Source organism: Vipera berus (genome assembly GCF_964194415.1).
Source record: "Vipera berus genome assembly, chromosome: 1".
In the NCBI taxonomy this organism is placed as follows: Eukaryota; Metazoa; Chordata; class Lepidosauria; order Squamata; family Viperidae; genus Vipera; species Vipera berus.
In genome coordinates, this window is record NC_138202.1 from 58,846,417 (window position 1) to 58,872,870 (window position 26,454).

The following is a 26,454-nucleotide window of genomic DNA, read 5'->3' on the forward strand; positions in this document are numbered from 1 at the left end:
TGGGTGGGTGGCATCAGGGGAGGATCCTGAGCCCTGCAGCTCTTTCAAGGGGGGGGAGGAGGAGAGTGGGTAGGGGCTGTGCTGGGATTGGGGCTCCCTGTGCCTTCTGCTGCCCACCTTCACTCTTCTGCCACAGATGCTGTGGCTCTGCTTACCTGGGAGGTCAGGGGTGTGCTCGTACTAGGGGATGCATGTGGGGCTTCTGCCTCACTTGCCATGCCGGGGCTGGGCTGGACTGAGCTGGGCGTGGAGCCTCCTCACTGCTTCTTCCTCCACAGACATTGGGAGCGCCCACCCCACCTAATGCTCATCCTGGGGCAGCTGCCACTGTCCGGTGCTCTCTAGCCCATTGCCAGCCAGCCGGGCATGCCGAAATCGGGTCTTGGGCAGATGGAGGCTGGAGGGGAGCGAGAACCATGGCTTCCTGGCTCCTCTGCCTGAGGACTGTGCAGGGAGAGGTGCTGCCTGCCTCGGTAAGCCACGGTACGCTCGCAGAAGAAGGAGGATGGAGGAGGAGGGCTGGCCAGGGAGGGGTGCAGCAGTGCCTCCAGGGGAATCTGACCAGCCCCAGCCTGGAGGGAGGGAGAGGCCGAGGGAGCCTGAAAGAAGGCAGGTGTGGTGCTCAGGGGTAGCTGCTCTCCCCCCTCCCCCCATGCTCCTTCAGAAGGGCTGACTGGCTTTGGCATCACCTGGGCAGGCCTGGCTGTGCATCTGCCCAGCAGCAGTGGTGGGCCCAGCCTTCCTTCCTTCCTTCCTTCCTTCCTTCCTTCCTTCCTTCCTTCCTTCCTTCCTTCCTTCCTTCCTTCCTTCCTCTCTCTCTTTCCCTTTCTCCAAAGTCCAAACGTACATGTCCTCCTTCCCCCGCTAGCTTTCTGCAAAGCACAAATGGACACCACATCCTACTTGTCTTCTCCAAACTCAAGTCCACCATCGCTTCCAAAGGCCATCTGCTCACTCCCTTGCTCCCTCACTGCACTCCTACCAAAACCTGCTTTTATAGGTTCCCCTCTCCCTGCCCAGCTCTCACAGCTGTTACCATGAGAGCGCTGCTATATTTGGTTCCCCTGCCCTTTCCAGTTCCCACTCGTCAGGCGCACATGGAGAGGAGGAGGGGAGCGTCCCTCTGGCGTGTGTGCTGAGAGAAAGGGCTCTGCGTCCCCAGTCTAGCATGCATACCATAGGTTCGCCACCACAGACCTAGAGCAGGCATGTCAAACTCACGACATCATGTGATGTCACATGACGTATCATGACTTTTCCCCCATTGCTGGCAAAGGAGTGGGCGTGGTTTCATGATGCATCCAGCCCATGGGCTGGCAGTTTGACATACCTGACCTAGAGGATGTTAACCAGCCAGAATGAACATGCATTTAAAACAAAGGTGGCTGAGTTAATGTTTCCAAAGACTCTGCCCAATTCATCTGGACTAATAGTTTCAAGCTCTTCCCTAACTGGGGAACTTCTCTAACTGAGCAAAAATTTGCCACAGGCACCTCCCAGAGGACCTATATAACTATAGTTCAACACTTTGTGTTTTGGCACTCTTATTGATGTAAGATAATGCCAGTGAACTAAGCTTACTGGTGCTTGAAAAGATTCATGCTTTGTTTGTCTTCAGTAGCATTTTAGATATCTCTTATGTTGCATCATCACTCAGAGTTTCTTTGAAAACTATGGAGCTCACATGGATAAAGATTCCCTACAGCAGGGTTGTCAAACTGCCGGCCCATGGGCTGGACACGTCACGAGGAAACCGCACTCACCCCACTGTTGGCAACAGGGAAAAAGCTCTGCTACATCGCATGATGCCACATGATGTCGCAAGTTTGACACGTCTGCCCTAAAGGTATGATCCTATCTGATGTCACGGTTGCCATCTCATTCTAAGTGATGATTAAGGCCTCAGTCCAGAGTCACTTATTTTGAAATCCAGTTGAGTTCACCAGGTGCCTGGGACAGACCAGTTGAACAGGTTCTATCTCTCTGGGGTGCAACCCTAGAGTATTTAAAAACTCTCACGAATGAAGGTGAATATATGTGTCCCAGGATAATGTTGCAGGATCCAATCTTGGGACCACTGGTTTTGTCTTCCAAGCTTTCAAACTTGTACTGGAGCCCATCTTCAGTGAACTTCTCTCTAGCAGAGTATGCAGAGTGAACTCTCCATAACAAGGGCCTCATAGTAATATCTTTCAGTTTCAGATCAAAAATTCTCTACTTGAACACACCCTGGGATGAGGAAACACTATCTTCCTTGGTAATTGTTCCATTATCAAATATCTCTTCTTGTTAGAGCAGACCTGTCAAACTCGCGATGTCACGTGACGTCATGCAATGTATCAGGACGGTTGTCATTGCCGGGAATGGGGTGGGCACAGCTTCCGGATGACATGTCCAGCCTGTGGGCTGGCAGTTTGACACCCCTTCTTAGAGTATTAGGAAAATCTTCATTTGGAATCTGCTTTCCCATAATTTGCCATTCTGCGCTCTGGCTAAAAAAAGTTGTGATTTTTTTTCTGTAGCCTTTCGTATTGATTGTCTCTTAGTTTTCTCTCAATTGTTCCTTGTCCTATCCCTGTTGGGACCGGGGATTGCTGCAGGCGAAGACCCACATCTAAGAGGATTTTGAATACTTACCTTTTTGTATTAGTTCTCTATTCAGTAAGATCCAGCCTTCTCTCTACCCGATATTCTATTGACCCATTCTGAGGCACACTGCCAAGTTTTCATGTTTCATTTCTAGGGAATTCATTGCTTCCCCTCCCAGCCATGATTACAGTCTGAAATTGTGGAGTAATGCAATGCATCATTATTGGAACCTGCTATTTATCTCCATTTGTTATTATCTACTTTTTCCACGTATAATGGATGTTTTAAAAATTAGAGTGTTTAAATAACTAGTCCATACTTTTAAGTTTTAAGAAAGGTAAAATTACTGGATTAGACTACTTAGCACAGCTTATATCTATATTAACTGGGAACAAAGCATCTCATTTTTAGTATAATTTTTTTTTAAAAAAAGTTTTGTTAAAAGAAGGTATTTACTAAACTGAAGAAGAGAGGGGATTAAGTATAACATAGCTAATGATAAAATCCAGGTACTGAATACTTTAAATAACATCTTTAAGTCAAACCTGACTTACAATGATTTCATGGTCGCAGTCACATAATTTTCTTGGCAGCAACGTGGGAATGGTTGCCATTCCCTTCTTCTGAGAGCTTCCCAGTCTAGCATTCAGCCCTGATGTTTCTGGGAAATTTCCCATCCAAGGACTACTGTAGTCCTGATTCTACTTAATTTCTGAGCTCAGATAAATCTGGTCAGATATTTTTGCAGCTGAGATATTAGTATATTCAAATATGCATTAAAACACTTACCTTTTTAAAAAATTGGATGATATGCAAACAAGTACTACGCAACTGAAACATACTAGATATGCAATAAGAGAGACTGCAAAACAGTAACCTTTGGGTACACAGAAGATGATCCATATGTCAGACAGATTAGTATTATTAGATTAGTCTAACATTGGCTTTTCTAGTTCACGCAATCATTGTTAATACCACGAGCTGCGTTATTTGGATGTGATGAGTACTTCTGAACAGTGGTTCTGCTCAATTGTTGGGAAAGAATGGCTAAAACAGGCACGAGGAACTTGTAGGTCTTCAAAGTTTGTCAGATTACAATTCCAATAATTACTTAATGCTAATAATATTGACTGGGCCTGACATCCAACAATATCTGGACGACTATTAGTCCCTCAATTCTAAATCTGAGAAATACTGTTGCACTCCATGGAAATTGTTCTGTACAATAATGCTAAATCCCAATTTATTCTGAATTGTAACACCAATTAACATTTTTTTTAGGATTTGGCTGACATTGTTCCAGGCCATATCTTCTTTGAGGCTGATTCCAGAAGTTGGTGCGAGGGATATTTTTTAGAGACACAAATGGCATAGGTGAATTACCTGCAGCCAATTTCCTTTTCACCCTTCAGAATATCCTCATGGGAATGAATGGACCAAGACCTCTTGCTGATTTTTTTTTAAAAAAACAAAACACATTTTTTTGCAGTTGGGGATAATTAAAAGGCAAAACAAGTGCCTTTAAGCTTCTGCAAGGAACCATACTATAGTATAAGTAATTTCTCTGGCAAATGATGTTCTATTGAGATTATAATTTGGAACACATTGATATTGTTTTGTGAATGATACTCACCTCAGTTATCTTTTTCATGCAATAGGAAAGAACCAATTATGGACCTAAATGTTAATAGGTTAGGTGAGCACTCATTTCATTTGAAATTAATCCAAGGGAGACAGATTACGGTTTTGGGATTAAACCTTTTTTAAATGGAGTTGTATTTGCTTTGAAAAAATCCAGCTTGCATTTTGGACTTGCTCTGGAATGCAACTTTGTACTTGGAATTTACCTGTGCTTAGCTAACAGCAACAAACAAACCTGATTTTGCTCAATTTTGACTACTGTATTCTTCACCCCTGCTCCTGAGATGGTCAGATCTGGATACAATGTCCATACGCAACGGAAGCGCTGAACCAAGTTGACTGCTGCCCTTGTGCTTCTCCATATTGCTGCAGGGTTTCTCGTGGGCCTACCTGCTGAGCTTATTAAGTTCAGGAATTAATTGGCTTGGATACTGCTCGGAAGGAGATGAAGTAAAACAGCCCTTTTTGGGGTGGGGGTGGGGTGGGGAGATAGCTGTAACTTCCTCTTTTGACAGGAATTTAGGATTTTTTCTTTTTCTTATTTAATTTAATTTAATTTAATTTAATAATTTAATTTGTATACCGCCCTTCTCCTGAAGGACTCAGGGCGGTGAACAGGGCAATACATAATAAAAAACAGGATACAAAAATTAAAAAGTGATTAAACAACTATGCCCGTAGTAATTGATACATATTAAAAATTAAAACTAATTATAAAAAACCCAACCCCATCCTGTCAGACCAGGCCAGCTTGTTCAAAAAAGAAGGTTTTGAAGGTTATGAAGTGAACATGCTACGATACCTTGCTCTTCTTCTCTGGTGTTCTTGGTTACCATGATAGGCAGCTTTGCGATGCGTCTGCATGTTGACGTTTGCTTTTTGTTAGTTTCCTTTTAATCAGAAAAGGGAGGGGGGCAGAATACTGGTTAGGTTCCATTTTTAGCACTCCCCCGCTAGCCAGCTAGAAAGAGCAATGATGGTTCAGAGAAAAGAGGAGGAACTAACAGAGCAAGCCCAGCAGTATGCAAATGTTGCTAACTGTTGGGTTTGCGTGTGAATCTGATGGCCATGTGGAAAGCTTTAATTACATTAAAAAGGGACTACTGTACTAAAAAGAAAATAGAATACACTCTATATTGGAGGATTTTACAAAAAGAGATTTCAGAAGTTACTTATTACAGTGTAACAACAAAACTGATATTGGGCCATGCTCCAGTTTTTCTGCAATGTCTACATTTGTTTCTGAGCACAGTTCAGAGAGTTGGCAGTTACTATTAAAATCCTAAATATCTTTTTCTAGGGACTTGGGAGATTAAGGGGACGACAGAGCTTGAGGAGGCTGGATGGAGTCACTGAAGCAGTAGGCGTGAGCTTAAATGGACTCCAGAAGATGGTAGAGGACAGGAAGGCCTGGAGGAACGTTGTCCATAGGGTCGCGATGGGTCGGATACGACTTTGCAACTAACAGCAACAACAATAAGGACTACTTACACTACCAAAATGGTAGATGGAGCACTGCAGTGTAATCCCTACTCCTTTTGAACATGCATGTGATGTCATCATACCTTCAAAAACATGAGGCTTGCATCACAATGGACAATGGGCAATCTGGTGCAGTGCTTATGGTGGTGCAGTGCATAGAATGCAGAATTGCTGGCTAATTCTGTCAACTGCCAGAAATTTGATCCTGCCTGGCTCAAGGTTGACTTAACCTTCCATCCTTCTGAGGTCGGTAAAATGAGGACCCAGACTGTTGGGGGCCATAGGCTGACTCTGTAAACTGCTCAGAGAGGACTGTAAAGCACTATGATCTGGTATATACCGTAAGTCTAAGTGCTATTGCTACTCTGTTGCAGATTTTAATTCCTCAAAGCAGCTGTCTTTGCTTCCTCTTCTATTAAAATACATGTAATTTTTTTCCTGAGCCATGGGCTACTTACACCATTTTAAAATGTTCCATCTAGGGTGGATGTTGGATAAAAGTGACAAGAAGGGACTCCACAGATCCTGTGAAACATATTTCTGTCTCCCAACTAGTCTTTTTAACCGGTGAAGCCACTTTTATTCTGTCAGACTTCTGATGCTTTATTGAAATCTAGGTATTCATCTATGTTTTACTGATATTATCTGCCTTCATTTTTTACTCTCTTTATATTTTGGAATTTGACCAATGTGTGGTTTTCTGCTGCCTAAAGTTTTTCAATTATTGTATCATCTTTGAGTGGTGCAGAGGAACTAGAACTAAAATAAAATAAAGTAAAAGGTAAAGGTAAAGTTTCCCCCGCACATGCATGCTAGTCGTTTCCAACTCTAGGGGGCGGTGCTCATCTCCGTTTCAAAGCCGAAGAGCCAGCGCTTGTCCGAGTACGTCTCCATGGTCATGTGGCCGGCATGACTAGACATCAAAGGCGCACAGAACGCTGTTACCTTCCCACCGTAGTGGTCCCTATTTTTCTACTTGCATTTTTACGTGCTTTTGAACTGCTAGGTTGGCAGAAGCTGGGACGAGTAACAGGCACTCACTCTGTTACGTGGCACTTGGGATTTGACCCGCCAAACTGCCGACCTTCTGACCGACAAGCTCAGCGTCCTAACCCACTGAGCTACCGCGTCCCTTGTAAAATAAAGTACACATTGTTAAATATATCATAGAACTCCTAATCCATTGTAAGGACCATCTTAAGGATGCCCTGCTTTCTGTAATGACATTTCTTACTTAAGTTACTGTTATGTATTGGTCTTGTGGTGTTACACCACGTGCCATTAGCTCTCCGTCTCCGGTCCTGCAATTGGTCAGCCCCTGGCAGCAAGCGCAGGTTCAAACCTATTGGCTGCCACCTTAGGGCTAGGCTATATATTGTGGCTGGGTGCAGCCCAAGCTCAAGTACAGTTCCAACAAGAATAAAAGAATGAGTTTCTCTGTACTCAGCCTTGTGTCATCATTCCTGCTCACCAGAGCCCACGACTTAACAGTTACCGTCATACATTTTAATGTAAATCAGTTCGTATTTTCTTAAATGTATGTTGAATGTGCCAGGAGAGGAAAGGTGAGGAGAAGAAAGGGCAAGAATTTATTTATTTATTTATTTAGTTAAATTTTTATACCGCCCTATTCCCGAAGGACTCAGGGCGATTTACAGGGCAGCATAAAATACAATATAAAAATAGTATAAAATTAAAATAGATTAAATTACTTAAGCCCAACAATTAAAACAATATTAAAAGCTAAAACCCCTTCAGTCCAGGCCTGATAAATAAAAAAACCAGGTTTTCAGGTCCCGGTGAAATGAACGCAGATCGGGGGCGGTCCGAAGTTCCACCGGTAAATCATTCCAAAGGGCAGGCGCGCCCACAGAGAATGCCCTCCCCCTGGGGATCACCCGCCGGCACTCCTTAACCGCCAGCACCCTGAGAAGGCCCTCCCTGTGGGAGCGCACAGGATGATGGGAAGTTGATGCCGGCAGTAGGTGTTCCCTTAGATAATCCGGACCCAAGCCATTTAGAGCTTTATAGGTCATTACCAGCACCTTGAATCTCACCCGGAGGGCAACCGGGAGCCAATGCAGCTCACGGAGAAGAGGTGTTACACGGGAGTATCGGGACACTCCCATAACAACTCATGCGGCTGCATTCTGCACCAGTTGAAGCCTCCGCGTGGTCCTCAAGGGCAGCCCCATGTAGAGAGTGTTGCAGTAGTCTAGCCGGGAGGTCACGAGCGCATGGGTGACTGTGCATAGGGCATCTCGGTCCAGATAGGGCTGCAACTGGCACACTAGACGAAGCTGGGCAAAAGCCCCCCTGGTCACGGCTCCTATATGGTCTTCGAAATTGAGCCGTGAATCCAAGAGGACGCCCAGGTTGCGAGCCCTATCGACGGGGGGTAACACCTCACCCCCCATCATTAGTGATGGAGCAACCTGGTTAACCTGAGATGCCGGTATGCACAGCCACTCAGTCTTGGCAGGATTGAGACAAAGCCTGTTTCTCCCCATCCAAACCCGGAGCGCCTCCAGGCAACGGGACATCACGTCGAGTGCATCACTGGGTTGGTTCGGGGTGGAAAGAAAAAGTTGGGTATCATCAGCGTACTGATGATACCCCACCCCAAAACCACGAATGAGCTCACCCAGCGGTTTCATGTAGATGTTGAACAGGAGGGGAGAGAGGACCGACCCCTGAGGGACTCCACAAACGAGAGATCTCGGGGCGGACCTCTGCCCTCCCGTCAACACCAACTGCGAGCGGCCCAGGAGGTAGGAGGAGAACCACCACAAAACAGTGCCTCCCACTCCCAACCCCCTGAGACGCCGCAGTAGGATACCATGGTCGATGGTATTGAAAGCCGCTGAGAGATCTAAAAGGACTAGGACAGAGGAACATCCCCTGTCCTGAGCCCGCCAGAGAATGTCCTCATCAGCATTATATGGGATTTCTTAATACATCTCTACAAAAAGAATGAGAAATTTTGTTTTCTTTCTTTTTCTTTTGCTTCCAATAACAATTTTTCAAAATGTTTCTTGACGTGTGGGAGGGATTTACACAGGGACCAAATACATTACTGACATAGAGATAATACAAGCAATCCTCAATTTATGACCATATTGGAGTCTGCCTATCACCGTATCATAAGTCATGATTGTTGTACCCATGTGACTGACCCGATTTTATGACCTGTTTTGTTTTTTTGTAAATACTAGTTTTCGGCAAAACTGTCACAAATCCCAGTCATACAACTGTGGGATGCTACAACAAGCCATAAATGCAGATCAGTTGTGATGCATCCAAAATGTGGTCAGATGACTGCCAGGGGGAGGACCTGCCATCAGAACTTTGAATACAGGTTGCAAGTATCCCCCACATAATTTTGAATACCGTATATACTTGAGTATAAGCCGAATTTTTCAGCCCACTTTTTGGGCTGAAAAATTCCACTTCGGCTTATACTCCAGTCAACAAAAAAACTTACCGAGGACTTGTGCGCGGCCGAGGCTTTGGTGCTTCCGGGATCGCGCGCACCTCTCCCAAGCCACCGCCGTCCGAGACCTGCAGGTCTCCGTTCCTCCGCGCCCTGCCTGCCTGCTTCTTTCAGCTGTCTGCCCATCAGCTGTCCATAGGGATGCTGCAAAGCTCTCCTTCTCTAGGCCTTGGACTCCCTCCTGGCTGAAGAGTAGATGAACCAAGCCAGCAAGGAGACAAAATGTTTCTGCAGCTGTTTTTCCTCTGAAGGTTTTTTTTGTTGTTTTTTTTTAAAGTAATCTCCGAAGGTTATGCCAGAAAATGGAGGACGCTGGGTCTTTGCAAGCTTTAGCTGTCTGCCTGGCTGCCTGAAGGCCGCCCTTTTCAGGCAGTCTGACAGACAGCTAAAACTTGCAAAGACCCAGCGTCCTCCATTTTCTGGCACAACTTTTAGGGATTTATTATTATTATTCCTACTACTACTATTACTACTACTACTACTTCAGGAGTAAAAAGTTGCAGAAAAAAATTCTCTCCTTACTAGCTTAGTTCCTCTACTCTTCCATCTGGAGCCAAGGTAAGATTTTAAAAAGGGATATTGGTTGGAAGGCAGAGGGAGAGTTTAGTTTTAGCATCTAAAAAAAGGGGGGGGGGAAATCAGCGAGTACATCCCAACCAGCTTTTTATGTTTTTGTTATTGAAGAAATATGGGGGAGGGGGAGGGGTTCTGGGGTGGGTTGGGGAGGGGATAATATTGTAACTTCAATAAAAATTTTCAATAAAAAAAAGAAATATGGCTTTCTGGGGGAAGGTGGGGAGGGCGTTAAGGAAGGAAAGGGTTTTTGGAAGCTCGTCCTGAAGCTGCCTTTTGTGCAAGGGGCCTTTTCTCAAAGCCTAGAGAGGCAGCTTTGTTGCCTCCCCGTAGACAGCTGATGGGCGAACACCAAAAGCTCCAAAAGGCTAGGGAACTAGTCCCAGAACACCTTGGTAGGAGGAAGGGCAGAGGAAGAATTGGGAAAGAGGTAAGACAGGGTTTTCCTTCCCAGATGTTTCTCTTTGGCAAGACAGCCAGCTGTGCTGAAGCCCAGTATCTGGGGGTGGGGGAGACCTGAGGCAGGCGGGCTGGTGCTTGCATTAGGCCTCCCAGGATCCCAGAGGCTTGCAGAGCGCGGATCCAGCCTCCGAGGCATGCAGAACGGCGGATCGGCTTATACTCGAGTCAACAACTTTTCCCAGTTTTTGGGGGTGAAATTGGGGGTCTCGGCTTATACTCGAGTCGGCTTATACTCAAGTATATACGGTAGTTAAAAAAAGGTAAAGGTTCCCCCGCACATGCGTGCTAGTTGTTTCCTACTCTAGGGGCTGGTGCTCATCTCCATTTCAAAGCCGAAGAGCCAGCACTTGCCCGAGGACGTCTCCGTGGTCATGTGGCCGGCATGACTAGACGCCAAAGGCGCACGGAACGCTGTTACCTTCCCACTGCATTTTTATGTGCTTTCGAAGTGCTAGGTTGGCAGAAGCTGGGACGAGTAACAGGCACACACTCTTGGGATTCGACTCGCCAAACTGCCGACCATCTGATCAACAAGCTCAGCGTCCTAACCCACTGAGCCAGCTAGAAGTCAAAAACTACCTGTAATGGAGATAAATCTGCCTATTTCTATTTCAATGTGAACAACTGTCTCAGAAACAAGGACCCAATGAGAGGAAGGACTTTAGCATACAGTAGCTACAACCTAATCACATATGCATAAATGCATTCCCATCATGCATACATGTGGAAGAGAAATATTTTCTATGCTTATAAGATATAAACGTATAGGGCTCTTACAGTCAGAATCTCTACCTAATATGAAACATTGCTGTGCACCATCAGTAGTCCTTGTGGAGATATCTTTTTGATGTTAGCCAAATACAAGGCCAGTGGAGAAGAATCTTTCTTTCTTTCTTTCTTTCTTTCTTTCTTTCTTTCTTTCTTTCTTTCTTTCTTTCTTTCTTTCTTTCTTTCTTTCTTTCTTTCTTTCTTTCTTTCTTTCTTTCTTTCTTTCTTTCCTGCCTTTAATATTCTTACAAATAACTGAAGGTGGTGAACACATCCAACACACCTTCCTCCTTCTATTTTCCCCACAGCAACAACCCTGTGAGTTCCATTGGAATGTCTGCCATGGAGAAGTGACCATTACAAGGGAAGTAACATGGGATTGTTTCTTTCAGAAAAATCATCTATAATTTTGGTGAATGGTGAATATTGTTTTTCACTGATGGCAATTAGGCTGTGTCATCACTGTACAGAATCATTGTAAATCTTATCACTGATTGGTGGATAGCAATAGAATAAAATCTTGTATCTTCATGGCTTCTCATCTTTTGCATAGAATAGTTCTCTGTCCATATTTGGATAAAATATTACAAGTTTTGAATGAGAACAATATTTACAGTAAGTCTAAATTTGTTGTGTGATGTACCAGTATGTATGGGTATATGTGTGTGTGTATACATAACGTATACATACTGTATACATAACGTATACATACTGTATACATATAGATACATATAAGTATACTTATATTTGTAAGTTACCACTAGATGTCAGCAGAGGACACCATTTAATTATATGTATACTGGAAGCCTGTCAGCTTTCCTAATTTTAAGAACCAGAAAAAACCTGCTTGCGGTGTTATTTAGTATATTTTTAAATGAACAAATGCAACAATACATTAACAGAAGCAATACATTAAAAAGTATAAAATTAAAAAATCCATAAAATTATGGGTACGTTAATTGTAATATACTCAAGGTGCTTACTTGGAAACTGGGTAGCCCACACTTGGTTGGGTCATCATTTCAGAGATATTTCCTTATCCAGACAGAGAAAGAGAATGACCATGGATGAGCAAAAGAGCAGTGAGAATAGAAGCAGCTTCTGACTTCTTCACTGCTTCCACTTTGGATTTCCTTGTGAGAAGCTGGTAGAGAGCATCAGAAATCTTCCTTCCTTCCTTCCTTCCTTCCTTCCTTCCTTCCTTCCTTCCTTCCTTCCTTCCTTCCTTCCTTCCTTCCTTCCTTCCTTCCTTCCTTCCTTCCTTCCTTCTCCCTCTCTCTCTCCCTCCCTCCCTCCCCTCCTCCCTCCCTGTCATCTTTGCAAGGAGAAACCCAGTGGGGAAGCCAGCAGGAAGTTGCAAGTCCAAGTCCATGGACAGGCAAGCAACTGCTGCCTGGTGGGGGAGAGAGTGAGGAGGTATGCAAGTCAGTGTGAGAGATGTCACATGGCTCAGGTTGGGGAGAGTATGGTGCTCTGTGCAAGAGAAACTGGGCAGGTTGAGGGCATGTGGGTGGACGGCATGAGTTGCGAAAGATGCATGGGGGTATCAAGAGGTGCATGAAGTTTGGGTAGGGTGCATGGGAAGACAGCACAGATTCAGAAGAGTGCCTGGGGATGCTTGGGAGTGCATAAGTGGTGTCATGTTGGTCAAGGAAGGTATGCAGGGGGCAGTGTGGATTGGGAAGAATGTGTGGAGTACATAGGACGTGCTGTGCAGGTTGGGAAAGGCTCATGGGTGTGTGTGGCATGGATTGGGGAGGATGCATGGGGTGTGGTGCTGTGTGGGTTGGGGAAGGCATGTTGGGGGGAAATGGGTTACATGGGCCAGGGAGGGTGTATGGGGTATGCAAGAGGTGCTGTGAGAGGTAAACATGTAAGGAACAAATGCAGAGACATCTGCAAGTACCAAAACTCTATCAAAGGAGGTGCAAGGGGATGCTTGTATAGACCACTTCAGGAGACCTCCATCATGAAAACTTTTTCAAGGTACCTGCAGAAGAGCTTCTACTCAGCATGATCATATCTCTGCCCTGGAGCTGGGGATGGGCAGGTCTTGATCTGAATGTTGAGATTCTGCAGATGACTTTTAAACAGATATCTTTTCTGTGGTGGCCCCCAAATCACAGTTATTGAAAAATCTTCTGGCACAAAGCTTCTGTGTATTTATTCTCTTGAGCTATTATACCTTAAAATTAGAATATTTTGTAAGGTTCAGATGTCTCAAATTCTTTCCTTTTAATACCTCTTTAATCTCTCTCTCTTTCATTCTCTCCTCAAGGTAAGCTTTATGTTTTTAAAGCTCCGTTTTGAAATTGTCAATTACTTTGCTTCCTCATTATGCACCTTTTCCTTTTAAAATATTACCGTTTTTATATTTGATTGTTTGATTTTAAATGTTACTGCTTTATTATTAATATATTCTTTTTTATTATGTAGAGTGCTTTCAAAGCTTTGCAACAGGCAAATTCATTATTGAAATAAAGGAAGGAATACATAAATGAATTTTGTTACCAGAATACAAACGGAAGTTGCTCTGTTATAAAAATGATTTAATTGTGCTCTCTGCCTCATGTTCTTCATTCCCCCAATCTCCCAGAGAGTACTATAACTAATCACTGACCTAGACTTCCAGCTTAATGTGCTTAATGCCCTTGGCTTTTATCACAGTTCCAGACACCCTGTGAACTGTTTTATTTCTACTTCTAAACCAGAACCGCCAAGTTCACATATAGTGACCTCTCCTGGTAAATTTGCAAGGTGAGCACAACTGCTGAAGGGAAGGCATTGCTTTTCTTTGCCTTGCCTTAAGCAGGCAAGCATAAGCAATGATTCCCTTAATTAATGCACAAGGCCACCCAAGTGATAATTTGTGGTGGCTTTTGCTGAAAGAGGTTTGACAGTCTTTGATTGGCTGGAGTGCTCCAGTCAAGGTGAGCCTTTCTTTAGCTGGTTTTTTGATATGTGTCACAGTGAATGCACCCCAGAATATCTCAAGCCATTAGTTTGAGTGACTTGCTCTATATGCTCCTGTGATACTTTAATCTTTAGAAGTGCACCTAACTTAAGTGATGATTTGATATAGCTGTACTTTCTAGCCTTGAATAGAGCTAGGATGGGGGACTGCCTGGGAATACCAAACATGTAATTACTTTATATATTTTCCCAAACTTGCCAGCTTTTTTCAGTTTCATCTTTCAGGTTTTAAACTGGAAATCTGGATACTCATGACTGTGTTTAATTTCAGGATTCTTTTTTTAAAAAAAAACCCACCTAACATTTGTTTGCATTGCTTGCATGTTTGCATTTGACAAAGACTATAATGTGAATTGTCATAAAATTGCCAACTGCTAAATTGCTGAATGTTATTTATCAAGTGTTGCTGTATATTAAGGACATGACTGCATAACAGCTATATTACATTCCATATGCAATTAGTCATGGCTTTCCAGCCATCAAATATAGTTAGATATGATACATCAAGTGGATTTCAATCTGTTTTCTAAAAAAAACACAACCCCTGGGTTCTTCCAAAGCTTATCATAATGATAGAATTGTACTGTAGGAGGAGTGAGAACTAAATCTGGACCAAACACCAAATACAGTTCATTCCTTGTACTGGCAGTTTAACATAGGGGAGCTCTGCCCGTCCATCCATTTCTCTGTGTGGGAAGAAGCACGGAGATGTCACTCCTGAGGTCTCCCTGCAAGGAAAAGAAAGACAGTATAATTCATCCTTACAGGGAACAGTTGCAGCAATTGAAAGAAACAGGCAAGTGTTCAATTCATATTGTGCCCTGAGACTGAAAAAAAGGCAGTTAAGAATGAGCTGTTTTATGTAGTAAAACAACTCTTGGTTGAGTCTTTGGAACTGTCACTGAAAGAGAGGACTGGTGGTGATTATTAGCATTGCACTAAATACATGTTTAAAGGCATTATGTATCTCTTTTGATCTTTTTGGAATGTTGTGAATGATCCAGAGTCTGTCAGGGTATGATACTTTACAAGGTACTATATAGATCAGGGGTCGCCAAGCCCTGGACCATGGCCCAATGCCAGGCCACAGAAGTGGTGGGCAAGTAAGTGTGTGTGTCTCTATGTGTGTACAGCTGCATTTGTAAAAGCGGTGTGCATGGGCAAAACCACCCCCTCTCCCCTCCCTGCTGCTGCTGGTTGACCAAGCTGGAAAGGTTGGAGACTGCTGCTATAGATATATACATTCTGTATATACAGTATATAAAGTACCTTGCAAAGTGTCACACTCTGACAAACTCTTGGTCTTGGCAAAGCCAAGGATACAACATGGAAAAGGTTGCACATTAGATAAATAGCTTTAAAAACTGCATATTTTTTCTCCTGAAAAAAGAAAGCAAATGGCAGAGAGGGAGGGAATGTGCAAAACTGACCTTGCAAGAGTTTGCCCTGGATGCATTTTCCAGTACAGGCTACTATGCTCAGTATTAGCCTGAATAGAATGAATGAATATATAAATAAATAAATGAACCAATAAAAATTAAATTAGCAGAAAAATATAGCTAGGTTAGTAGCAGTGAACCAGAGAAAGAATTTTTAGAAGTAGGGATATTGCTTTAACCCCTGCAGGATGTAAAGACTGGCCTGGCATCCTAGATTAATTCCATGACATAGAGGTTCCAAATCCTTGGGAAAACAGCACTGTAATAACATATAATGAGTAGAGAAAAAGGATGCAAGAAGATTACTAATATGAAGCCAACAGTGGATTTTTTAGTTCTTCCTACCTATGAGGATCCAGGTTTTTTTTCTTTTTATAATCCTGTAATCACTTGCTTTGGGGTGGGGTTAGGATGACTGAATGGAGCTGAGCATTTACTGTCTGGATGCCCTTCCTGATGCCTCTGCAGTGTTTGCAGCAGATATTTTCTCTTTGCACCCTGATAGAGAAAGATCTGTCACTGCCTAGGATTGAACTCTCAACCTTCTGAGGGAGAGATGATCACTGTGCCTCTCACCTATGAGGATCCAATAACTTAGATAAAATAGATGCAAAGGTTCAAGCTAGGTTCAGAAGGATTCAACTGTGTTGGCAGGTGTGCAGTTGTCTGCCTACAAATGTGAATTTGAGACATACACAAACTAAACACAACAATTTAAACAAACAAAATGAGATGTGGTAGAAGAATGTAAGGCTGAGCATTAGTATGTAAGAAGAAAGGTAGAAGGAAGTACATGATATTGTACTGTATAAATAATTGATACAGAAATGAATGTAAGATTTACAGAGGTGGCACCAACATCTCAAAAGAGATAAGATGTAGGAAAATATCTATGTAACTTGTGGAATTGTCGAGATGTAGAAGGGAGTCTTTGTCTCCATGGAGATGAAGATCAGGGAAGGCTTAGAAAAAAATTTCACAGTACTTAAAAAACAGCAGTGACAGGGAAACAGAAAACACAACCTTGCATTATTGCTCAACTTCTATTTTGCTATGATACCCTGGAGCCTGACGCAAAAAGTAGTTGTGTCAGGGGCTTTATACTTTAGATCTCTGTCTCCCAACTGGATTCTGTATACAAAATGAGTCTTGCATTGTTGAGAAAATTAGTTTATGTTTTGCTCATCTTGACAAAGGTATTCATAAGACTTTCATCTCTACTACCCCAGTAGGCTTTAGCAGAGTGAAGAGAGAAAATAACTGTTTACTTAACATTCAGTTGACTGCTTCTAAGGACTGTGTAAGTAGAGCAGAGGTTTAACAGTTTCACAACATAATAATAAACATGTCTAGTCTGCATTCAGTGGGTGTGCATAAAACTCATTAAAATTAATGGATTTACACACACACACACACACACACACACACACACACAGAGAGAGAGAGAGAGAGAGAGAGAGAGAGAGAGAGAGAGAGAGAGAGAGAGAGAGAGAGAGAGAGAGAGAGAGAGAGAGAGATCAGTCCAAATCAGTTCATTACCTGATAAAGGCTTCTTCCTTGAGTAGTCTTGGCCTACATGGAATTGTACTCTGAAACTTCTGGAATGTGCTAATTGCCAAGTGTGTGTGTGTGTGTGTGTGTTTGTGTGTGTGCATCTCTAATGTATCATCTGTCTATCAACTATCTCCATGTTTATATAAAATTAACATTCTATTTCTAGAGAACTTGTGTAAATGTTAATTATCAATACAATTTTTTAGTTTGAACATAGGTTGCACTCAGTGAGATTATGTTTCAGACTAATTGCATACTAAGACAAAGGTGGGAAGCAATCCCTCCAATATTTGTTTCAAGCCAATCCCATCCACACAAAACATTGCCACTATCATTCTGGTAATACATAAAAGGAAGGGAATAATGCTGAACCATTTTGTGAAAGGTTAAGTTGGAAACAATCGTTTTCTGGCTTATCCTGGATGGATGACTTCTCTGCATGCAGGATGGAGAGTATTGGGTTTTTTTGTCTCTTCCTCTATGGAGGAATTGTAGTCTATGGGGACAGAATAGGAATCCATGTTCTCATGTATGGAGAACTTCAGCTACATTATAATTCCTGATTAGGGTCAAAACACAAGAATCCATTCCAATGGTGATGTTTCAAATAAGGAGAAAACTGCATGTCAGTTGTTGCAAATTTATGGATGAAGGTTTCTTTTCTGCTTCCAATCAATTTAATTTTAGACACAAGTCAAAGTTGCTGTTTTGTTACCTACAACGCCACAAATGCCATATTTTAATAGGCTGCCTGTAATTTATTCATTGATAAGAAATTCACTTGAGAGTCTCCTCTGGGTATCTTTCTTTCAAAAACTATAGAAGTGGATAGCAATAGCAAGATAGCAAAACCCTGGTGGCACAGTGATTAGAATGCAGAACTGCAGGCTACTTCTGCTGACTGCTGGCTGCCAGCAGTTTGGCAGTTCAGATCTCACCGGCTCAGGGTTGACTCAGCCTTCCATCATTCCGAGGTCAGTAAAATGAGGACCCAGATTGTTGGGGGTAATATGCTGACTCTGGAAACTGCTTAAAGATGGCTACAGTATAAAGCTCTGTGAAGTGGTATATAAGTCTATTGCTATTGCTAATATTAAGAGAATAGAATAATAGAACAACAGAGTTGCAAGGGACCTTGGAGGTCTTCTAGTTCAACCCCTGCTTGAGCAGGAGATCCTATACCATTTCAGATAAGTGGCTGTCCAGTCTCTTAAAAGCGTCCTGTGATGGAGCACCTACAACACCTGAAGGAAAGCCATTCCACTGGTTAAATGTTCTCACTGTCAGGAAATTTCTCCTTAGTTCTAGGTTGCTTCTCTCCCTTTGGAAAGGAAAGTCCATTATTACTAGGAATCATTGAATTACATGGGTAAAATAAAAAAATAATTCTGTTTTAGCAGATAGTACTATTTGTATAGAGTTATACAAATATCTCTATGGACACTTACAACCATAACACGACACTTTGCTAATAGATATGTTCAATGCAACTACAATACTACTTCCTTTCATTGTTATTCCTTCAGGGTTACATTTTGCTTTACAAAATGACAATGTAGATGTGGATGGGGAGGGGCACAATGTAATGTCCAAACTTTGGAGAGCCAAAGTCCATCCGATTACATAGTTCCATCACCAGAAAGAGTGTAGGACATTTTGGGGTAGGTAGGGCTGAACACATAATGAGTTGAAATGTGGTCATTTTCCTACTGAATTGTAATGGTGTCATCTTGGGGACATTACAAGTGGGTCTCTGGAACTCTATACGTGTCTCATCATGTGCTTTATGGAACTTCCCTTGAAGTGTATCTGGAAGCTGCAGCTGGCTCAAAATGCAGCAGCACAGGCAGTTGTGTGTGCTCCTTGACCTCTTCAGTGTATAACTCTGCTCCATAAACTGCATTGGTTTCCCCTGTGCTTTCAGGTTTAATTCAAGGGTCTAATAATCACCTATAAAGCTCTACACGGCATGGGCTGGGTTATTTGAGGTATATATTTCCTTAGTTTTGTCTATCTGCCCCAGAGTCAGATGCCGAGGTCTGCCGCATGTCTGAACCATTTGAGAGTGCCATCTGGTGGGACATGTTGATGTTGGATTTTAAAGTTTCTTTATAGTTTTATCTTGGCTGCCAGTTATGTGTTTACTGTTATACTACTGTTAGGTTGTATTTTTTAAATTGTTGTTACCTGTCCAGAATATCAACAATGAGACAAGGCTTACTCAAATTGAAATGAATAAATAAATATGCTGAGAGCTGCCTGCATTTGACTTTTTTTTTAAAAAAATAACCATTGACATTTTACAATCTGTAACTATTCTGCTTTCTTTATTCAAGACACTCCTAACCAGTGTAAAAAGCATTCATTACCATCACTGTTATCAAATATAAAGTATTTTTAAAATTCCATTAGCTGAAACATTCAATGTGAAAGGCTTACAAGGGTGATAGTTGGGATTAATCATATACAAAACCGTACAAGGAAAAACTAAGTGAAAAAACAAACGCTAACTAATGTCAAAAATACAACATGGTAGGTACCTTCTAAATGCCAGAAAAGATAGTTAATATATTCAAAATGATAATGATATTTATTTAATATTGTTCTCAAACTATAAGCTACCTTTTTAAAAAAAAATTAGCATTATACATTTCTAAACATTTAAATCACCCTGGCAATCATTCCTAAATAGATATAGTAATGTTGTCTAGAATTCATCAAATGATGTTTACCATGATAACATTTAAATATGACTTTATCCATGCCCACAGTGATTATCTGTATTCATTGGTTGCAGTACAGCATTTTTGCAAAACAGATTTCAGAAACCGAAGGCTTGATTCAGATTAAAATCATTCTCTCTGTCTTAAGGTGGCACATATGACCAGATAGGATCTAGTCTGATAACAATATTCATCCAGGCAAATGGGGAATGATTGTTTTAGGCAGCTTCAGAGTTGCTGCAAAGAGAGCTTGAAAGTTTTGGTTCCCTTGGTGTTTTTTTTTTAAATCAACAAACAAAAGAGCCAAACAGACAAACATTGGCTTGACTTGAGTTACTGTGGACAGAGTCAAGAAATGGCTTCATCTCTTTCTGAAGTTACTGTACTTGCAACACAAAGAGATAGAACAACTTTTATTATTTTTCAATCCTTCATATGATGAGATTCCCATGAATTAGGTAACTGAACAGGTCAAGTTTGTGTGTGTGTCTGTGTGTGGTGCATGCGTGCGTGTGTGTATATGTCAAGGACTAAAGACAACCTCCTTTCCCATTTTAAGTATGAATCTGATTTAAGGCTGGAACTGTCCATTTATGGGAAAAAAAAGGATTAGAGCAGTGTTTTATCGTGTTTTATGCCTTTGAGTCAGTGTTGACTCCTGGCAGCTATCCGGATCAGCCCCTGCAGGTTTCTTGGCAAGGTTTTGCAGATGTGGTTTGCCATTCTCCTTCTAAGAGAAAGTGATTCATACAGTGCATTGTGCCTAAGGCAGAACTAGAATTTACAATCTCCCAGTTTCTAGCTTGATGCCTTAACCACTACACCAAAGTGGCTCAGAAATATACAGTTTAAGAAACATGTAATTCAACTTCAAGGCACAAAAATTGTGTTCAGTTTTTTGAGTGAAGCAAAGACCTAGCATAGGTTAGTTTTTACCTTGTTGTGATGATAGTGTTTCACTTTCAAAGGAGTAGCCACAATTTTTGCTTCCTGGCAGCATCTCAAGTGCATGTAGGGTAAAGTCAAGATGGGAGAACCTTGGATAAACATTTGTTCAATTATCTATGTGGCTCAAGAGAATTGTAAGGATTACTGAATATCTTGACAACAGTGGCAGAAATTGTGAGAGTGTTGCATTCAGATACCAGGTGTCAAAGTACTGTATAGAATTAACTATGGTGGGTAACATTTCACATTTTTCCCATACTATAAAATCTAACAAGTCATTAAAATGTGTTCATGTTACTCCCCAAACTCTACTGTAATCCTGATGACAATTTTTGTTCACTACACAGATCTAGCTGTGCAATGTTTTCATTTTCACCCATCCATAGCAGTTGGAATCGCAACCCCAATATTGCTTTAATGGATCTTAAGAGGGCTGTAAGGAGAAGGAAAGGAGAAAAAAAAACCTACTTTGAATTTCAATCAGACTACCTACAGTAGAGGCATAACATTAACAAAGATGCTTAAACAGCACTCTGCAAAGATGTTAAGAAAATATTTGTAGTGATTCACACACACCTATAGACAAAAACAGTTCTTGTTGCTGTTGAAGCAACAACACAGCACAGCCTTAATTAAAGCATCGTCTGACCTGTTTTTTTTATGCTACAGTTGCAGAATCCTGTTAAAAGAAAAAAGGATTAATTACAGATGGGCTGTGTGTCATGATAATTAACAATTGCCACTTCTCCTATTTGTCACATTCTGAAACTTTTTTTTCTGCTTTAGTTAGGTAAAGGGAGTCAGAATTTTTGTCACATTCTATGCCCGCAATTCCTGATGGAATTGTCACCCATAAATTTGCACAGCATATACAAAATATTGCGCTATCAGCACCATCAGTGTTTTTCACAGGAGAGTGTGCCTGTATATTGCCCTACGTGAAGTGGTAAACACAATGATGGGGATAGCTAAATATGAATTAATAAAAATTAATACAAGGCACTGAATACACCATTATTGACTATGCTGTTGAACTGCTATATAAATACCAGCTAATAGAATTAAAATTATCCATTCATCCTGCTCTTTTTTCCCATTTTTTATGATCACTAGATTAGCAGCCTGTTTCCCCCCACCCCATGTGTACCAAAATGATACAAAGTCAAATAGTGGATTATATAATGCATATATTTGCAAAACAGCAGGAATCATCCCAATCCATTTCTAATTATTGGAAGTGAAGATTCATTGTTTCCTTCTTTCTTTAGCCAGGAAACTTACTATATGCAGGATGTCACTGTGGCATGTTTTTTAACATCTTCTGTATATTCCATTTTATCTTTATTTAATTTAGAACAATAGATCATGGAGAAATGGGAAATAAGTTGCAATGGCTTTAAGGCAGGGGTGTCAAACTCACAACATCATGTGACATGTCACGATGTATCTCGACTTTTTTTCCATTGCCGGCAATGGGGTGGGTGCAGTTTTGCCATGACACATACGGCACACAGGCCAGCAGTTTAACACCCCTGCTTTAAGGCAATATATTGGTGAAGAACTGAAAAATCCCAGAAGCTATTGTGTATTTTGCTCAGTTGTCTGGTTCTCTAGTCGAGCTCATCAACTATGTCTGGCACTCATTGTCTCAACTTTTAAGCAAGAGCTATATTTGTGATGCTGGGGGCTACAGTAATAAACTCCTTCAGGCTCTAAAAAGAAACAGCTAATATTCCTTTTTGTATTCCTTTTATATCTGCTAAGCTTTCCCATAGTTCTTTAATCATAGCCATTATATTCTTCTTGCCTAGCTTCTGAATGTTATCTCTGGTGCTGTTCAGGAAGGACAAAGAAAAGAGGATTGCTTGAATCCTTTGGGACATATACTTGAGTTTAATAAGATTTAACAGAATTATATTCAGACTGAAACAATTTGGCAACAGTTTTTAAGATATCTAGTTTGGACTGTAGGCCTTCGAACAGTACCCCTGGAACCATGCCCTGTCATCTTTCTGTACCATGAAACCAATGGTCAACCATTTTCCTTCCTATAGGTAGGACTTTATCCTACCTGTAGAGAGATAGTGTAGTGTGCATGTGTATGCACCTCTCTTTCTTTCTCTCTCTCTCTGTATATTTATTTATTTATTTATTTATTTATTTATTTGTTTTTATAAACCGCCCTTCTCCCGAGGGACTCGGGGCGGTGTACAGAGTAGGACAGGCAACAAAGTGAAACAGTATTGAAAAACAATAATCAAAGCAAAACAAACTGGGACCCCAATTAGAGCTGTCAGAGCTATCAGGCCAGGCCGGACTGCTGGAATAGGTAAGTCTTTAAGTCGCGCCGGAAGGTGCGGAGGTCGGGGGCCATCCGGATTTCAGTTGGTAAGCAGTTCCAGAGGGCTGGCGCACCCACTGAGAATGCCCTCCCTCTGGGCGCCACCAGTCGACATTCCTTGAGCGGTGGTACCCTGAGGAGGCCCTCTCTGTGGGAGCGCACAGGGCGGTGGGGTGTTGACATTGGCAGAAGGTGCTCCCGTAGGTAGTCCGGACCCATGCCATGTAGGGCTTTGTATGTCATTGTTAGCACCTTGAACTTCACATGGAAGGCAACTGGAAGCCAGTGCAGCGCACGGAGGAGAGGTGTGATATGGGAGTATCGGGAGGCTCCCAAGAGTGTCCGTGCCGCTGCACTTTGCACCAGTTGAAGCTTCCGAGTGGATCTCAAGGGCAGCCCCATGTAGAGAGCGTTACAGTAGTCTAGGCGAGAGGTCACAAGGGCATGGGTGACTGTACGTAAGGCATCCAGGTCCAGATAAGGCCGTAGTTGGCGAACTAGTCGAACCCGGGAGAAGGCCCCCTTGGTCACAGCTCCTATGTGATCTTCCAGGGAGAGCTGCGAGTCTAGGAGGACACCCAGGTTGCGGGCCCTATCAACAGGTGGTAGTAACTCGTCCCCGATGTTAAGGGATGGGATGTTCTGAGTATCCTGGCTTGCCGGTACGTACAGCCATTCAGTCTTGTCCGGGTTCAGTTGAAGCCTGTTCCTCCCCATCCATTCCCGGACCGCTTTCAGGCAGCGGGACATCACGTCGAGGGCATCACTGATGTTGTTTGGAGTTGAGATGAAAAGCTGGGTGTCATCAGCATACTGATGGTACCCTACTCCAAAGCTGCGAATGATCTCACCCAGCGGTTTCATGTAGATGTTGAACAGGAGAGGCGAGAGGACCGACCCCTGAGGGACTCCGCAAACGAGAGGCCTCGGGGTCGACCTCTGTCCCCCTGCCAGCACTGACTGCGAGCGACCCTGGAGAAAGGAGGAGAACCAACGCAGAACCGTGCCTCCCACTCCCAGCCCCCTGAGGCGTCGCAGCAAGATACCATGGTCAATGGTATCGAAAGCCGCCGAGAGGTCTAATAAGACTAGGACAGAGGAATGGCCCCTGTCCCGGGCTCTCCAGAGATCATTCATCAGAGCGACCAATGCCGTCTCCGTGCTGTAGCCCGGCCTGAAGCCCGATTGGTACGGGTCTAGATAAACCGCTTCATCCAGGATCTGAGGAAGTTGGTGCGCCACCACGCTCTCAACAACCTTCGCAAGGAAGCGAAGATTGGAGACTGGACAAAAGTTATTCAATGAGGATGGGTCCAAGGTGGGCTTCTTGAGGAGAGGTCTCACCACCGCCTCCTTCAAGGCGGTGGGGAAGTGACCCTCACTCAGAGAAGCAGAGATGACCGCCAGGAACCAGCCTCGTGTCCCCTCTCGAGCTGCATAAGCCAGCCAGGAAGGGCACGGGTCCAGTAAGCATGTGGAGGAGCTCAACCTCCTCATAATCCTGTCCACTTCCTTAGGAGTCACAGGATCAAATTCCTCCCAGATGACGTCGACAAGATTGTCCATGTCTTGTTCTTCCAACTCAGCCGAGTTGGAGTCCAGGCCGGTTCGAATCCGAGCAATTTTATCCAGCAGATATTGACCGAATTCCTCGGCTCGACCCTGCAAGGGTTCCTCCCTCACCTCTTGGTTCAGTAGGGAGCGAGTCACCCTGAACAAGGCAGCCGGGCGATTATCTGTGGACGCGATGAGGGTGGAAAAGTAGTTGGATTTTGCCACCCTTATCGCAGCGAGATAAGACCTGGTGAGGATTCTTAATCGCAATCGGTCGGATTCGGATCGACTGGATCTCCAACGGCTCTCTAGGCCCCGTCTCCGACGCTTCATCTCCCGGAGCTCCGCGGTGAACCATGGGGCTCGCTGGGATCTGCGCCGGGTCAGAGGCCGCAAGGGTACAACTCGGTCCAGAGCCTCCGTGGCTGCCTTTTCCCAGGCTTCCACTAAGGCATCCGCCGAGTTGTGAGCAGGGAGTGCATGTGCGTCCCCAAGCGCTGCCTGGAACCTATCAGGGTCCATTAGGCGCCTAGGGCGGTACCATCTGGTTGGCACCGCGCACCCATGGCGGGGGGTGGCAAAGGGGAAGTCTAGCCGCAGGAGGTGATGATCGGTCCATGACAGGGGCGTAACAGTCGTGGCACCCCCACCGATATCATCGCGCCACCGTCCAGACAAGAACACCAAGTCTGGGGTGTGGCCTCTCTCATGAGTCGGTCCAGAAATTATTTGCGACAGGTCCATGGCCGCCATGGAAGCCATGAACTCCCGAGCCAGTTCGGACGATCCTCCCAGGGACGGTAGGTTAAAGTCGCCCAAGACCATGAGTTTTGGGAATTCAACCACCAACCCTGAGAGGACATCGAGTAGCTTGGGCAGGGCTGCCGCTGCACGATTAGGTGGTAGGTATGCCAGCAGCAGGCCCAACTGCGCCCCCGGGCCGTATCTCAGTAGGAGAGACTCACACCCGACCATCTGAGGGACGGTGGTCTCTCGCGTGTGTGTGTGTGTGTACATGTGTGGTGGTAGATATAGGGTGTCAAATGACAACAATCTCAGAAAGGCACATGAGAAGCTGGAGAAACACCAGGGCCTGAAGGAGGATCTCAAAAATATGTTGAAATTAAAGGTCAAAGTGCTCAGTGGTGGTAGGACTCTTTGGGGTTATGACTCCCAAACTGGGAGAGTAGCTCCAATAAATCCCAGGAACAATGCCAGAGGTCTCTATCCAAAAGAGTGCAGTGCTAGGAATAGTGCAGTACCTTCAAACTCTCAGGTCTCTGGTAGACCAGAGGTCCCCAACCTTGGCAATTTTAAGACTTGTGGACTTCAATGCCCAGAATTCCTCAGCCAGCCAAGCTGGCTGAGGAATTCTGGGAGTTGAAGTCCACAAGTCTTAAAGTTCCCAAGGTTGGAGACCCCTGTGGTAGACGACTCATCCTTAGGGATGAGAAAGGAATACACACACACACACACACACACACAGAGGTTTAAAGAGTTAAAATGCAGAACTATGAAAGTACAACAAGCAATTTAAAAACAGCAACAATAAAATTCTTCTTTCATAATTCTACAACCATTATGATTTTTCATAAGAGGCTAGGTTTTCCTATCTGTTTTTTTTAAAAAAGTCCAGGCTTTTTCTTTATCATTTTCCCAAACACTAGTGGTTAGAAGGATTTCATCCTTAGTTCCAAATAACCTAAAACAAACTTATGAATTTTCTAGTATGGATTTGTACTGGACTTTCTAGTGCCTTCTGGACTTATTAAAAAAAAAGCTCTGGAGAAAAATTATCTTCTCCAGAAATTAAACAAGTAAATATTTCTGCCAGCTTTCAAACTGAGAACTTTTGCTACACCAGACAAAGATTTTAAAAGGATAGACTGCATGATAAACATTGGCTCAATTGAA